Below are 12,179 nucleotides of genomic sequence, written 5' to 3'. Positions count from 1 at the left end.
GCCGTTTAAGTAAGGCCCGCCTCGCCCACCCCCAACGTTTTGGCGTACCGTCGCCAACGTGGATGGAAATTCCAACTGTTTCCCGATCCCTGTTGGCAGTCAGACTCCAGAGAATCTTTCTGCACCGGTTTGGGTCAGATCGGGCAAAAAACCTAGGACTAGTGTGCAAAAGTAGGTTTTTCAGAAAATCCAAAATACCCGAAAATCTCGCCGCGCGACCACCCAATCCGAGGCATGCATCTTGTTCGGCTCGAGCCAAGGATTCCGGTGATGTAAGACACTTGGGTCTGCGACCGACGGTCGAGGAGTTACGAGCCATTTCGTACTTTTGATCGCTGCAGCGCCACCTTGGGGCCGATCGGGGCGAGCCTTGGTGAGGTTGTAGTACCGGGCCGGTCCTACCATCCCTCAGAGTTTCAAGTCTCTACCACGGACGCTTTGGTCCGCCCGCTCACTTTTAAGGCGGAATGTTGATGATCCAAAATCCCAGGTTGCACTCCAGAGTGTCGTGCTGTGCACTCTGTTGTGATCCATTTTCGGTGTCAACCAATCTGAGCTGAGCTTGTTTGCCGGCGACCTTAGACCCTCTCGCCGCGGCCCAGGTGGGCGTGGCCTTTGCCGGCTCCCCCGCCTCGGCGTCGCTGCGTCATCGCTTCTCGGCCTTTTGGCTAAGATCAAGTGTAGTATCTGTTCTTATCAGTTTAATATCTGATACGTGCCCTACCCGGGCACCACATATTAAATTGATTTTTGGTCCTGGGAGATGGCATAGGGGCTTGCTCCGTCCACTCCACGCATCGACCCGGTATTGCAGTACTTCTGGGAACGGTGCACCCTCCTAAAGTGTTCAATGAAAGAAATGTAGTGGTCTTGTGTGGCAGAAGGTGATAATGGAGCTAGTGTGAGTGGGTGTTGTAGGTGATCATGTGCTATACTAGCCTGGGTAGAATTGTGGTGTAAAAACAAGACAAAAAGGAACCCCTGTTCCTCTGTCAGTTTAACATCTGATCCGTCCACTATTCGGGGACGGCGCATTATGTACATTTATGGCTCATGGAGCCGGATGCGGAGCGTGCAAAAAAAAAAAAAAAAAAAAAAAGCCCCTTTTTTGACTGGCAAACCGCTGGTGAGGATTGGGGAGAGGGGCAGGGTGCTTCTGACTGAAGGCCTGGGAATTCATACTTACCTGGCAGGGGAGACACCATGATCAGGAAGGTGGTTCACCCAGGGCGAGGCTCGGCCATTGCACTCTGGGTTGTGCTGACCCCTGCGAATTCCCCAAATGTGGGAATCTCGACTGCATAATTTATGGTAGTGGGGGACTGCGTTCGCGCTCTCCCCTGGACAACACTGGTTAAAAGGGCAGATTGTTAAAGCTCCACTTGAGGTTCTTTTGTTTTTTGTTTTTTTTCTCCACTTCTTCAATATCCAGAGGCAGTCCAGAGAGTTGAACTGCGGCGGTTGCTCGAGAGATACGAAACAGTCTAGGACCGGTCTGTGTGAGGAGGGTTTTCTTTTTTCTCCTCAATTCTTCAAATAGTCTCCAATATTTGACGGACGACTTAGTTCACAGCAGTTGTCCTGGAGGCAAAGTTGTTCGGAATGAGGAGTTCTATCATGTGCTATGAAAACATTGTGCACGTGTGAAACGTCACGTGATATACAGCCACCCATGTTGTGTTTTTTTCTGTTTACAGCGCCACCAAGTGGCCAGTCGCCGCATTCCTCTTCACGTGACCACGGGCTGAGCCCGTACACAGGTGTACCGAGTTGGGTGCAATCGTCTCATTCCGTTGGAGAGTTATAGCCGTTTAAGTAAAGCCCGCCTCGCCCACCCCCAACGTTTTGGCGTACCGTCGCCAACGTGGATGGAAATTCCAACTGTTTCCCGATCCCTGTTGGCAGTCGGACTCCAGAGAATCTTTCTGCACCGGTTTGGGTCAGATCGGGCAAAAAACCTAGGACTAGTGTGCAAAAGTAGGTTTTTCAGAAAATCCAAAATACCCGAAAATCTCGCCAGCGCGGCCACCCAATCCGAGGCATGCATCTTGTTCGGCTCGAGCCAAGGATTCCGGTGATGTAAGACACTTGGGTCTGCGACCGACGGTCGAGGAGTTACGAGCCATTTCGTACTTTTGATCGCTGCAGCGCCACCTTGGGGCCGATCGGGGCGAGCCTTGGTGAGGTTGTAGTACCGGGCCGGTCCTACCATCCCTCAGAGTTTCAAGTCTCTACCACGGACGCTTTGGTCTGCCCGCTCACTTTTAAGGCGGAATGTTGATGATCCAAAATCCCAGGTTGCACTCCAGAGTGTCGTGCTGTGCACTCTGTTGTGATCCATTTTCGGTGTCAACCAATCTGAGCTGAGCTTGTTTGCCGGCGACCTTAGACCCTCTCGCCGCGGCCCAGGTGGGCGTGGCCTTTGCCGGCTCCCCCGCCTCGGCGTCGCTGCGTCATCGCTTCTCGGCCTTTTGGCTAAGATCAAGTGTAGTATCTGTTCTTATCAGTTTAATATCTGATACGTGCCCTACCCGGGCACCACATATTAAATTGATTTTTGGTCCTGGGAGATGGCATAGGGGCTTGCTCCGTCCACTCCACGCATCGACCCGGTATTGCAGTACTTCTGGGAACGGTGCACCCTCCTAAAGTGTTCAATGAAAGAAATGTAGTGGTCTTGTGTGGCAGAAGGTGATAATGGAGCTAGTGTGAGTGGGTGTTGTAGGTGATCATGTGCTATACTAGCCTGGGTAGAATTGTGGTGTAAAAACAAGACAAAAAGGAACCCCTGTTCCTCTGTCAGTTTAACATCTGATCCGTCCACTATTCGGGGACGGCGCATTATGTACATTTATGGCTCATGGAGCCGGATGCGGAGCGTGCAAAAAAAAAAAAAAAAAAAAAAGCCCCTTTTTTGACTGGCAAACCGCTGGTGAGGATTGGGGAGAGGGGCAGGGTGCTTCTGACTGAAGGCCTGGGAATTCATACTTACCTGGCAGGGGAGACACCATGATCAGGAAGGTGGTTCACCCAGGGCGAGGCTCGGCCATTGCACTCTGGGTTGTGCTGACCCCTGCGAATTCCCCAAATGTGGGAATCTCGACTGCATAATTTATGGTAGTGGGGGACTGCGTTCGCGCTCTCCCCTGGACAACACTGGTTATAAGGGCAGATTGTTAAAGCTCCACTTGAGGTTCTTTTGTTTTGTTTTTTTTCTCCACTTCTTCAATATCCAGAGGCAGTCCAGAGAGTTGAACTGCGGCGGTTGCTCGAGAGATACGAAACAGTCTAGGACCGGTCTGTGTGAGGAGGGTTTTCTTTTTTCTCCTCAATTCTTCAAATAGTCTCCAATATTTGACGGACGACTTAGTTCACAGCAGTTGTCCTGGAGGCAAAGTTGTTCGGAATGAGGAGTTCTATCATGTGGTATGAAAACATTGTGCACGTGTGAAACGTCACGTGATATACAGCCACCCATGTTGTGTTTTTTTCTGTTTACAGCGCCACCAAGTGGCCAGTCGCCGCATTCCTCTTCACGTGACCACGGGCTGAGCCCGTACACAGGTGTACCGAGTTGGGTGCAATTGTCTCATTCCGTTGGAGAGTTATAGCCGTTTAAGTAAGGCCCGCCTCGCCCACCCCCAACGTTTTGGCGTACCGTCGCCAACGTGGATGGAAATTCCAACTGTTTCCCGATCCCTGTTGGCAGTCAGACTCCAGAGAATCTTTCTGCACCGGTTTGGGTCAGATCGGGCAAAAAACCTAGGACTAGTGTGCAAAAGTAGGTTTTTCAGAAAATCCAAAATACCCGAAAATCTCGCCGCGCGACCACCCAATCCGAGGCATGCATCTTGTTCGGCTCGAGCCAAGGATTCCGGTGATGTAAGACACTTGGGTCTGCGACCGACGGTCGAGGAGTTACGAGCCATTTCGTACTTTTGATCGCTGCAGCGCCACCTTGGGGCCGATCGGGGCGAGCCTTGGTGAGGTTGTAGTACCGGGCCGGTCCTACCATCCCTCAGAGTTTCAAGTCTCTACCACGGACGCTTTGGTCCGCCCGCTCACTTTTAAGGCGGAATGTTGATGATCCAAAATCCCAGGTTGCACTCCAGAGTGTCGTGCTGTGCACTCTGTTGTGATCCATTTTCGGTGTCAACCAATCTGAGCTGAGCTTGTTTGCCGGCGACCTTAGACCCTCTCGCCGCGGCCCAGGTGGGCGTGGCCTTTGCCGGCTCCCCCGCCTCGGCGTCGCTGCGTCATCGCTTCTCGGCCTTTTGGCTAAGATCAAGTGTAGTATCTGTTCTTATCAGTTTAATATCTGATACGTGCCCTACCCGGGCACCACATATTAAATTGATTTTTGGTCCTGGGAGATGGCATAGGGGCTTGCTCCGTCCACTCCACGCATCGACCCGGTATTGCAGTACTTCTGGGAACGGTGCACCCTCCTAAAGTGTTCAATGAAAGAAATGTAGTGGTCTTGTGTGGCAGAAGGTGATAATGGAGCTAGTGTGAGTGGGTGTTGTAGGTGATCATGTGCTATACTAGCCTGGGTAGAATTGTGGTGTAAAAACAAGACAAAAAGGAACCCCTGTTCCTCTGTCAGTTTAACATCTGATCCGTCCACTATTCGGGGACGGCGCATTATGTACATTTATGGCTCATGGAGCCGGATGCGGAGCGTGCAAAAAAAAAAAAAAAAAAAAAAGCCCCTTTTTTGACTGGCAAACCGCTGGTGAGGATTGGGGAGAGGGGCAGGGTGCTTCTGACTGAAGGCCTGGGAATTCATACTTACCTGGCAGGGGAGACACCATGATCAGGAAGGTGGTTCACCCAGGGCGAGGCTCGGCCATTGCACTCTGGGTTGTGCTGACCCCTGCGAATTCCCCAAATGTGGGAATCTCGACTGCATAATTTATGGTAGTGGGGGACTGCGTTCGCGCTCTCCCCTGGACAACACTGGTTAAAAGGGCAGATTGTTAAAGCTCCACTTGAGGTTCTTTTGTTTTTTGTTTTTTTTCTCCACTTCTTCAATATCCAGAGGCAGTCCAGAGAGTTGAACTGCGGCGGTTGCTCGAGAGATACGAAACAGTCTAGGACCGGTCTGTGTGAGGAGGGTTTTCTTTTTTCTCCTCAATTCTTCAAATAGTCTCCAATATTTGACGGACGACTTAGTTCACAGCAGTTGTCCTGGAGGCAAAGTTGTTCGGAATGAGGAGTTCTATCATGTGCTATGAAAACATTGTGCACGTGTGAAACGTCACGTGATATACAGCCACCCATGTTGTGTTTTTTTCTGTTTACAGCGCCACCAAGTGGCCAGTCGCCGCATTCCTCTTCACGTGACCACGGGCTGAGCCCGTACACAGGTGTACCGAGTTGGGTGCAATCGTCTCATTCCGTTGGAGAGTTATAGCCGTTTAAGTAAAGCCCGCCTCGCCCACCCCCAACGTTTTGGCGTACCGTCGCCAACGTGGATGGAAATTCCAACTGTTTCCCGATCCCTGTTGGCAGTCGGACTCCAGAGAATCTTTCTGCACCGGTTTGGGTCAGATCGGGCAAAAAACCTAGGACTAGTGTGCAAAAGTAGGTTTTTCAGAAAATCCAAAATACCCGAAAATCTCGCCAGCGCGGCCACCCAATCCGAGGCATGCATCTTGTTCGGCTCGAGCCAAGGATTCCGGTGATGTAAGACACTTGGGTCTGCGACCGACGGTCGAGGAGTTACGAGCCATTTCGTACTTTTGATCGCTGCAGCGCCACCTTGGGGCCGATCGGGGCGAGCCTTGGTGAGGTTGTAGTACCGGGCCGGTCCTACCATCCCTCAGAGTTTCAAGTCTCTACCACGGACGCTTTGGTCTGCCCGCTCACTTTTAAGGCGGAATGTTGATGATCCAAAATCCCAGGTTGCACTCCAGAGTGTCGTGCTGTGCACTCTGTTGTGATCCATTTTCGGTGTCAACCAATCTGAGCTGAGCTTGTTTGCCGGCGACCTTAAACCCTCTCGCCGCGGCCCAGGTGGGCGTGGCCTTTGCCGGCTCCCCCGCCTCGGTGTCGCTGCGTCATCGCTTCTCGGCCTTTTGGCTAAGATCAAGTGTAGTATCTGTTCTTATCAGTTTAATATCTGATACGTGCCCTACCCGGGCACCACATATTAAATTGATTTTTGGTCCTGGGAGATGGAATAGGGGCTTGCTCCGTCCACTCCACGCATCGACCCGGTATTGCAGTACTTCTGGGAACGGTGCACCCTCCTAAAGTGTTCAATGAAAGAGTTGTAGTGGTCTTGTGTGGCAGAAGGTGATAATGGAGCTAGTGTGAGTGGGTGTTGTAGGTGATCATGTGTTATACTAGCCTGGGTAGAATTGTGGTGTAAAAACAAGACAAAAATGAACCCCTGTTCCTCTGTCAGTTTAACATCTGATCCGTCCACTATTCGGGGATGGCGCATTATGTACATTTATGGCTCATGGAGCCGGATGCGGAGCGTGCAAAAAAAAAAAGAAAAAAAAAAGCCCCTTTTTTGACTGGCAAACCGCTGGTGAGGATTGGGGAGAGGGACAGGGTGCTTCTGACTGAAGGCCTGGGAATTCATACTTACCTGGCAGGGGAGACACCATGATCAGGAAGGTGGTTCACCCAGGGCGAGGCTCGGCCATTGCACTCTGGGTTGTGCTGACCCCTGCGAATTCCCCAAATGTGGGAATCTCGACTGCATAATTTATGGTAGTGGGGGACTGCGTTCGCGCTCTCCCCTGGACAACACTGGTTAAAAGGGCAGATTGTTAAAGCTCCACTTGAGGTTCTTTTGTTTTTTGTTTTTTTTCTCCACTTCTTCAATATCCAGAGGCAGTCCAGAGAGTTGAACTGCGGCGGTTGCTCGAGAGATACGAAACAGTCTAGGACCGGTCTGTGTGAGGAGGGTTTTCTTTTTTCTCCTCAATTCTTCAAATAGTCTCCAATATTTGACGGACGACTTAGTTCACAGCAGTTGTCCTGGAGGCAAAGTTGTTCGGAATGAGGAGTTCTATCATGTGCTATGAAAACATTGTGCACGTGTGAAACGTCACGTGATATACAGCCACCCATGTTGTGTTTTTTTCTGTTTACAGCGCCACCAAGTGGCCAGTCGCCGCATTCCTCTTCACGTGACCACGGGCTGAGCCCGTACACAGGTGTACCGAGTTGGGTGCAATCGTCTCATTCCGTTGGAGAGTTATAGCCGTTTAAGTAAAGCCCGCCTCGCCCACCCCCAACGTTTTGGCGTACCGTCGCCAACGTGGATGGAAATTCCAACTGTTTCCCGATCCCTGTTGGCAGTCGGACTCCAGAGAATCTTTCTGCACCGGTTTGGGTCAGATCGGGCAAAAAACCTAGGACTAGTGTGCAAAAGTAGGTTTTTCAGAAAATCCAAAATACCCGAAAATCTCGCCAGCGCGGCCACCCAATCCGAGGCATGCATCTTGTTCGGCTCGAGCCAAGGATTCCGGTGATGTAAGACACTTGGGTCTGCGACCGACGGTCGAGGAGTTACGAGCCATTTCGTACTTTTGATCGCTGCAGCGCCACCTTGGGGCCGATCGGGGCGAGCCTTGGTGAGGTTGTAGTACCGGGCCGGTCCTACCATCCCTCAGAGTTTCAAGTCTCTACCACGGACGCTTTGGTCTGCCCGCTCACTTTTAAGGCGGAATGTTGATGATCCAAAATCCCAGGTTGCACTCCAGAGTGTCGTGCTGTGCACTCTGTTGTGATCCATTTTCGGTGTCAACCAATCTGAGCTGAGCTTGTTTGCCGGCGACCTTAGACCCTCTCGCCGCGGCCCAGGTGGGCGTGGCCTTTGCCGGCTCCCCCGCCTCGGCGTCGCTGCGTCATCGCTTCTCGGCCTTTTGGCTAAGATCAAGTGTAGTATCTGTTCTTATCAGTTTAATATCTGATACGTGCCCTACCCGGGCACCACATATTAAATTGATTTTTGGTCCTGGGAGATGGCATAGGGGCTTGCTCCGTCCACTCCACGCATCGACCCGGTATTGCAGTACTTCTGGGAACGGTGCACCCTCCTAAAGTGTTCAATGAAAGAAATGTAGTGGTCTTGTGTGGCAGAAGGTGATAATGGAGCTAGTGTGAGTGGGTGTTGTAGGTGATCATGTGCTATACTAGCCTGGGTAGAATTGTGGTGTAAAAACAAGACAAAAAGGAACCCCTGTTCCTCTGTCAGTTTAACATCTGATCCGTCCACTATTCGGGGACGGCGCATTATGTACATTTATGGCTCATGGAGCCGGATGCGGAGCGTGCAAAAAAAAAAAAAAAAAAAAAAAGCCCCTTTTTTGACTGGCAAACCGCTGGTGAGGATTGGGGAGAGGGGCAGGGTGCTTCTGACTGAAGGCCTGGGAATTCATACTTACCTGGCAGGGGAGACACCATGATCAGGAAGGTGGTTCACCCAGGGCGAGGCTCGGCCATTGCACTCTGGGTTGTGCTGACCCCTGCGAATTCCCCAAATGTGGGAATCTCGACTGCATAATTTATGGTAGTGGGGGACTGCGTTCGCGCTCTCCCCTGGACAACACTGGTTATAAGGGCAGATTGTTAAAGCTCCACTTGAGGTTCTTTTGTTTTGTTTTTTTTCTCCACTTCTTCAATATCCAGAGGCAGTCCAGAGAGTTGAACTGCGGCGGTTGCTCGAGAGATACGAAACAGTCTAGGACCGGTCTGTGTGAGGAGGGTTTTCTTTTTTCTCCTCAATTCTTCAAATAGTCTCCAATATTTGACGGACGACTTAGTTCACAGCAGTTGTCCTGGAGGCAAAGTTGTTCGGAATGAGGAGTTCTATCATGTGGTATGAAAACATTGTGCACGTGTGAAACGTCACGTGATATACAGCCACCCATGTTGTGTTTTTTTCTGTTTACAGCGCCACCAAGTGGCCAGTCGCCGCATTCCTCTTCACGTGACCACGGGCTGAGCCCGTACACAGGTGTACCGAGTTGGGTGCAATTGTCTCATTCCGTTGGAGAGTTATAGCCGTTTAAGTAAAGCCCGCCTCGCCCACCCCCAACGTTTTGGCGTACCGTCGCCAACGTGGATGGAAATTCCAACTGTTTCCCGATCCCTGTTGGCAGTCAGACTCCAGAGAATCTTTCTGCACCGGTTTGGGTCAGATCGGGCAAAAAACCTAGGACTAGTGTGCAAAAGTAGGTTTTTCAGAAAATCCAAAATACCCGAAAATCTCGCCGCGCGACCACCCAATCCGAGGCATGCATCTTGTTCGGCTCGAGCCAAGGATTCCGGTGATGTAAGACACTTGGGTCTGCGACCGACGGTCGAGGAGTTACGAGCCATTTCGTACTTTTGATCGCTGCAGCGCCACCTTGGGGCCGATCGGGGCGAGCCTTGGTGAGGTTGTAGTACCGGGCCGGTCCTACCATCCCTCAGAGTTTCAAGTCTCTACCACGGACGCTTTGGTCCGCCCGCTCACTTTTAAGGCGGAATGTTGATGATCCAAAATCCCAGGTTGCACTCCAGAGTGTCGTGCTGTGCACTCTGTTGTGATCCATTTTCGGTGTCAACCAATCTGAGCTGAGCTTGTTTGCCGGCGACCTTAGACCCTCTCGCCGCGGCCCAGGTGGGCGTGGCCTTTGCCGGCTCCCCCGCCTCGGCGTCGCTGCGTCATCGCTTCTCGGCCTTTTGGCTAAGATCAAGTGTAGTATCTGTTCTTATCAGTTTAATATCTGATACGTGCCCTACCCGGGCACCACATATTAAATTGATTTTTGGTCCTGGGAGATGGCATAGGGGCTTGCTCCGTCCACTCCACGCATCGACCCGGTATTGCAGTACTTCTGGGAACGGTGCACCCTCCTAAAGTGTTCAATGAAAGAAATGTAGTGGTCTTGTGTGGCAGAAGGTGATAATGGAGCTAGTGTGAGTGGGTGTTGTAGGTGATCATGTGCTATACTAGCCTGGGTAGAATTGTGGTGTAAAAACAAGACAAAAAGGAACCCCTGTTCCTCTGTCAGTTTAACATCTGATCCGTCCACTATTCGGGGACGGCGCATTATGTACATTTATGGCTCATGGAGCCGGATGCGGAGCGTGCAAAAAAAAAAAAAAAAAAAAAAAAGCCCCTTTTTTGACTGGCAAACCGCTGGTGAGGATTGGGGAGAGGGGCAGGGTGCTTCTGACTGAAGGCCTGGGAATTCATACTTACCTGGCAGGGGAGACACCATGATCAGGAAGGTGGTTCACCCAGGGCGAGGCTCGGCCATTGCACTCTGGGTTGTGCTGACCCCTGCGAATTCCCCAAATGTGGGAATCTCGACTGCATAATTTATGGTAGTGGGGGACTGCGTTCGCGCTCTCCCCTGGACAACACTGGTTATAAGGGCAGATTGTTAAAGCTCCACTTGAGGTTCTTTTGTTTTGTTTTTTTTCTCCACTTCTTCAATATCCAGAGGCAGTCCAGAGAGTTGAACTGCGGCGGTTGCTCGAGAGATACGAAACAGTCTAGGACCGGTCTGTGTGAGGAGGGTTTTCTTTTTTCTCCTCAATTCTTCAAATAGTCTCCAATATTTGACGGACGACTTAGTTCACAGCAGTTGTCCTGGAGGCAAAGTTGTTCGGAATGAGGAGTTCTATCATGTGGTATGAAAACATTGTGCACGTGTGAAACGTCACGTGATATACAGCCACCCATGTTGTGTTTTTTTCTGTTTACAGCGCCACCAAGTGGCCAGTCGCCGCATTCCTCTTCACGTGACCACGGGCTGAGCCCGTACACAGGTGTACCGAGTTGGGTGCAATTGTCTCATTCCGTTGGAGAGTTATAGCCGTTTAAGTAAAGCCCGCCTCGCCCACCCCCAACGTTTTGGCGTACCGTCGCCAACGTGGATGGAAATTCCAACTGTTTCCCGATCCCTGTTGGCAGTCAGACTCCAGAGAATCTTTCTGCACCGGTTTGGGTCAGATCGGGCAAAAAACCTAGGACTAGTGTGCAAAAGTAGGTTTTTCAGAAAATCCAAAATACCCGAAAATCTCGCCGCGCGACCACCCAATCCGAGGCATGCATCTTGTTCGGCTCGAGCCAAGGATTCCGGTGATGTAAGACACTTGGGTCTGCGACCGACGGTCGAGGAGTTACGAGCCATTTCGTACTTTTGATCGCTGCAGCGCCACCTTGGGGCCGATCGGGGCGAGCCTTGGTGAGGTTGTAGTACCGGGCCGGTCCTACCATCCCTCAGAGTTTCAAGTCTCTACCACGGACGCTTTGGTCCGCCCGCTCACTTTTAAGGCGGAATGTTGATGATCCAAAATCCCAGGTTGCACTCCAGAGTGTCGTGCTGTGCACTCTGTTGTGATCCATTTTCGGTGTCAACCAATCTGAGCTGAGCTTGTTTGCCGGCGACCTTAGACCCTCTCGCCGCGGCCCAGGTGGGCGTGGCCTTTGCCGGCTCCCCCGCCTCGGCGTCGCTGCGTCATCGCTTCTCGGCCTTTTGGCTAAGATCAAGTGTAGTATCTGTTCTTATCAGTTTAATATCTGATACGTGCCCTACCCGGGCACCACATATTAAATTGATTTTTGGTCCTGGGAGATGGCATAGGGGCTTGCTCCGTCCACTCCACGCATCGACCCGGTATTGCAGTACTTCTGGGAACGGTGCACCCTCCTAAAGTGTTCAATGAAAGAAATGTAGTGGTCTTGTGTGGCAGAAGGTGATAATGGAGCTAGTGTGAGTGGGTGTTGTAGGTGATCATGTGCTATACTAGCCTGGGTAGAATTGTGGTGTAAAAACAAGACAAAAAGGAACCCCTGTTCCTCTGTCAGTTTAACATCTGATCCGTCCACTATTCGGGGACGGCGCATTATGTACATTTATGGCTCATGGAGCCGGATGCGGAGCGTGCAAAAAAAAAAAAAAAAAAAAAAAGCCCCTTTTTTGACTGGCAAACCGCTGGTGAGGATTGGGGAGAGGGGCAGGGTGCTTCTGACTGAAGGCCTGGGAATTCATACTTACCTGGCAGGGGAGACACCATGATCAGGAAGGTGGTTCACCCAGGGCGAGGCTCGGCCATTGCACTCTGGGTTGTGCTGACCCCTGCGAATTCCCCAAATGTGGGAATCTCGACTGCATAATTTATGGTAGTGGGGGACTGCGTTCGCGCTCTCCCCTGGACAA

At 51.4% G+C, this 12,179-nt stretch overlaps 14 non-coding genes across 14 annotated transcripts; all 14 read left to right on the top strand.

The window, feature by feature from the left end:
• The first annotated feature begins 648 nt into the window (after positions 1-648).
• Positions 649-839, top strand: LOC148996968 (U2 spliceosomal RNA). The gene has a single exon (XR_016149224.1). It is a non-coding gene; the product is annotated as a U2 spliceosomal RNA (small nuclear RNA).
• A 339-nt stretch (positions 840-1,178) lies between these two features.
• LOC148996967 (U1 spliceosomal RNA) lies at positions 1,179-1,343 on the top strand. Its single transcript, XR_016150597.1, has one exon. It is a non-coding gene; the product is annotated as a U1 spliceosomal RNA (small nuclear RNA).
• Positions 1,344-2,455: 1,112 nt separating this feature from the next.
• LOC148996966 (U2 spliceosomal RNA) lies at positions 2,456-2,646 on the top strand. The gene has a single exon (XR_016149222.1). It is a non-coding gene; the product is annotated as a U2 spliceosomal RNA (small nuclear RNA).
• Positions 2,647-2,984: 338 nt separating this feature from the next.
• On the top strand, positions 2,985-3,149 carry LOC148996965 (U1 spliceosomal RNA). The gene has a single exon (XR_016150596.1). It is a non-coding gene; the product is annotated as a U1 spliceosomal RNA (small nuclear RNA).
• A 1,109-nt stretch (positions 3,150-4,258) lies between these two features.
• On the top strand, positions 4,259-4,449 carry LOC148996964 (U2 spliceosomal RNA). The gene has a single exon (XR_016149220.1). It is a non-coding gene; the product is annotated as a U2 spliceosomal RNA (small nuclear RNA).
• Positions 4,450-4,787: 338 nt separating this feature from the next.
• LOC148996963 (U1 spliceosomal RNA) lies at positions 4,788-4,952 on the top strand. Its single transcript, XR_016150595.1, has one exon. It is a non-coding gene; the product is annotated as a U1 spliceosomal RNA (small nuclear RNA).
• Positions 4,953-6,064: 1,112 nt separating this feature from the next.
• Positions 6,065-6,255, top strand: LOC148996962 (U2 spliceosomal RNA). The gene has a single exon (XR_016148607.1). It is a non-coding gene; the product is annotated as a U2 spliceosomal RNA (small nuclear RNA).
• A 338-nt stretch (positions 6,256-6,593) lies between these two features.
• LOC148996961 (U1 spliceosomal RNA) lies at positions 6,594-6,758 on the top strand. Its single transcript, XR_016150594.1, has one exon. It is a non-coding gene; the product is annotated as a U1 spliceosomal RNA (small nuclear RNA).
• Positions 6,759-7,870: 1,112 nt separating this feature from the next.
• LOC148996960 (U2 spliceosomal RNA) lies at positions 7,871-8,061 on the top strand. The gene has a single exon (XR_016149219.1). It is a non-coding gene; the product is annotated as a U2 spliceosomal RNA (small nuclear RNA).
• A 339-nt stretch (positions 8,062-8,400) lies between these two features.
• LOC148996959 (U1 spliceosomal RNA) lies at positions 8,401-8,565 on the top strand. Its single transcript, XR_016150589.1, has one exon. It is a non-coding gene; the product is annotated as a U1 spliceosomal RNA (small nuclear RNA).
• Positions 8,566-9,674: 1,109 nt separating this feature from the next.
• LOC148996958 (U2 spliceosomal RNA) lies at positions 9,675-9,865 on the top strand. The gene has a single exon (XR_016149218.1). It is a non-coding gene; the product is annotated as a U2 spliceosomal RNA (small nuclear RNA).
• Positions 9,866-10,205: 340 nt separating this feature from the next.
• LOC148996957 (U1 spliceosomal RNA) lies at positions 10,206-10,370 on the top strand. Its single transcript, XR_016150588.1, has one exon. It is a non-coding gene; the product is annotated as a U1 spliceosomal RNA (small nuclear RNA).
• Positions 10,371-11,479: 1,109 nt separating this feature from the next.
• On the top strand, positions 11,480-11,670 carry LOC148996956 (U2 spliceosomal RNA). Its single transcript, XR_016149217.1, has one exon. It is a non-coding gene; the product is annotated as a U2 spliceosomal RNA (small nuclear RNA).
• Positions 11,671-12,009: 339 nt separating this feature from the next.
• On the top strand, positions 12,010-12,174 carry LOC148996955 (U1 spliceosomal RNA). The gene has a single exon (XR_016150587.1). It is a non-coding gene; the product is annotated as a U1 spliceosomal RNA (small nuclear RNA).
• The last annotated feature ends 5 nt before the right edge of the window (positions 12,175-12,179 follow it).

This window comes from Pimephales promelas, chromosome 2 (assembly GCF_988280905.1).
Source record: "Pimephales promelas chromosome 2, fPimPro1.hap1.1, whole genome shotgun sequence".
Lineage (NCBI taxonomy): Eukaryota > Metazoa > Chordata > Actinopteri > Cypriniformes > Leuciscidae > Pimephales > Pimephales promelas.
The sequence above is the reverse complement of the archived record's forward strand: the minus strand, read 5'-3'. Positions and strand labels throughout refer to the sequence as shown.